The following is a 3,035-nucleotide window of genomic DNA, read 5'->3' on the forward strand; positions in this document are numbered from 1 at the left end:
ACTGTCCTCTCCCAGGCAGAGGGACAAGACAGACCTCTCCCCAGCCTGAAGCAGAGGGAGCGAGGAGGCCCCGGGGGTTGGGAGGTGGGGGTGCAGGTGGGGCCATGTGAGCCGACTGCACCAGGCAAGACACCTGTCAGAATTAGCAGAAGGCCTGGACTCAGCGATATTTTAAAATCACCACACTGGGGCAGTTCGTGAGAAGGGCTTGAAGGAGTCACCCAAAGCTACCCCCTCCCACGATAAAAACATCCCACGAACAATCACGGGGCTGAATTCTGAGTGACGCCTCGGGCCTCGGAGCTCTGCAGGCAGCTGGGAAGGTCCCAGGACAGTCACGTGTAAGGGACCTCCCTTTCCAGAGCAAACCGCTACCCTCCCTGTGGGGACCTTTGCTGACTGTCCTCGCAGGCAGGGACCTGGCATCTAGGCCATGTCTGTCCCCTCAGCCCCATCTTCCGTGCCCGGCAGTGCCTGCATGTGAGAAGCACTCGGCAAGCAGATGGGACTACCCTTCCAGCTTACGGCGGGACGCTCACCCCGGACCCCAGCAGCGTCCCTGGCCCGTCTCCACTGAGTCCTTCACACCCCCCAGGCCCTCCCTGCCCAAGCGCTCGGAGGGGAGCACACAGGTTCGCCGGCCCCATCGGTCCCCTGACGTTTCTCTTCCTAGTGGTGACACATGCTCGTGCTAACGGACGGAGGGCTGTGTCCCACACGCGGCTGCTGGTCGAGGTCTGGGCCTTTTCTAGGGGCTAGAAATTGCCGGATCCCCTCTCCACAAGGAAAGTGACCCGAATCTGCTCCCGCACTCGGGGGTCATGCGGCTCAACCAGAACTGCCACCGTGTCCCCAAACGAGCAAGGGGTCCAAATGGAAGTGTGAGTGAGTGTGGGCATGAGAAGGTGAGTGTGTGCGAACGTGCGAGTGTGTGACCGTGTGCGTATTTGCACGTGTGTGCGTGCGGATGCGTGCACACGTCTGAATTGCGTGCATGTGTGTGAACATGTGTGCACATGCGTGTGCTGGAGTGAAGAGGGCCCGTGGGGAGAGGGGAGGGGCACTAACCGTGAGCGTCTCCCCGGCCGGCGTGGTGTGCGCGGTGGGTGGACGGTGGGCTATGCTCCGCCCCCACACACAGCCGGGCGGGTGTCATGGGCTGTGACCTGCGCCACTGCCCAGGCCCTGCACCCAGAAGGGCCCCTGGCTGGTTTCATGCTATGCTGTCACCACTCGCTGATCCTCGGTCATTTCGAACAGGACCATGTTTTCGTTTCGTGCTGGGACTACAAATTCTGTAGTCGGTCCTGCCCCCAGGAGACATCCTGGGTCTTCAGAGGAGGGGCCACCAGGGCGGGGTCTGCAGCCATGTGAGCGACCTGGTCAGTGTGGCTTGGGGAGGCTTGGGCTGAGGATGGGGGTCTGGGGGAGGTGGCCACATATGGCAAATGACGATGACAGGATGCCCAGTTAGATCTGAATTCCAGATAAACCACAAACATATTTTCAGGATAAGCATGTCCCTGGCAGTATCTGAGGCAGAGTCAGGCTAACGATGACTTGCTGTCTCCTTATCTGGCCGTGCCAGCTGGGGGTGCCTGGCAGGGTGGGCAGGCGGCGAGGCCCCGTGGTTTCCAGGCGGGGTTTGTCGGTGGGCGCCGCCAGGCCTTGGCCCCCGGCCGGCTCTGGCTGTGGCAGACCCGAGAGGCAGCTGCTTCTGCGTGGAGCGGGCGGCGGAGGCCAGGCCGGCTCGTCTGCCCCAGGCAGGCTCTGGGTCCGGAGTCCCTGTGGACCTCGCCATCCCCAGAATTTTGGTGGCTTTAATATGTGTGATGTACAGAGAAGCAGGTCAAGGTTTCAGATTAGTGCCCATCACAGAGCGGGGCAGTGGCTGTCCAGACGGCCCGCCAGCAATTCAGCCGCAGGCCTCACCCACTGACGCCTGCTGGTCTCCATTTAATGAGTGATTTTGGATTAACATGGGAGCTAAAAACAGGGCACGGATCTGCATTAAATCTCTGCAAAATGAAAATTGCAAAGATTTACTTGGGGTCGTTACAGGAGGAAATTTAATCACAGCCTCGCCCGCGACATGCCTTCACCACCGGACAGATCATTAAGCTGCCCCTGGGGTTACGGACGCCCCCCGCCACCGACCCCACAGTGTAACGGTGGCTCCCGCTGGTGCCCGTGACCTGGGTGCAGGGTCTGACCGGGAACAGCGCACGGGGCTCTGACCGGGGCGGGCGTGGGGCACTCGGGGCCACGCACCCGGCCGTCCACCGTGACCTTGGCGGCTCCCCCAGCTCACTTTGCTAGTCAAGGGCTTCTCCATGTTTTCCCTCTATCCAAAAAGCACAGCAGGAGAAACAGGCCGAGACGGGACTCGAGGAGGGGGGAGCCTGTCCCCGCTCCTGCTTTGCGGAGACGAGGAGCCCCCTGGGAACCGCGTGCCCGGCCCACCCGTCTGGGTCCTCGCGCATTTGCTGTCAGCGTTTCCGGTGTCACTACCAGAGTCTCGTGCGGTTTCTCGTGACGGGCTCGTGGCCCGTTGTTCCTCGGCCTCAGCTCCCAGGTTAACGCTAAATGACAGACCCCTTAGCAGCAGCCCGGGGTGCCGAGCCCACGGAGGTGATAGCGTGAGGTGCCCAAAACCTCGCCGCCTCTCGCCTTGCGGGAGAGACCGCCGCCACCATCCAGACGTGCTCCTCGGCAGTCCTGATGTGGGGACAAGTCTTCACAACGGGAAGAAACGCAGAGGCGTCTGGACTGGCTCGGGGGCATCTGGTGTTGGCGGTAGCGTGGGGTCCCCCTGCCTCCCTGCCCACTGCCCAGAATTACCGGCAGGAGCCGGCCACGGAGATCTCAGCACACGCCAGTGGATCTTCCCAGAAGGAGTAAGATCAGGCTGCTAAATTCATCCCTCAAATCCTATCCCATGTCACTGAGGCTCGTGCAGGGTGGTATCTGCAGACGTCCAGGGGGTCGTGACTTTCAAAGTCCGTGGGCACGCGGGGGCTGGGCAGCAGCCGCGG

This window comes from Pteropus vampyrus, unplaced genomic scaffold (assembly GCF_000151845.1).
Source record: "Pteropus vampyrus isolate Shadow unplaced genomic scaffold, Pvam_2.0 Scaffold239, whole genome shotgun sequence".
Classification (NCBI taxonomy): domain Eukaryota; kingdom Metazoa; phylum Chordata; class Mammalia; order Chiroptera; family Pteropodidae; genus Pteropus; species Pteropus vampyrus.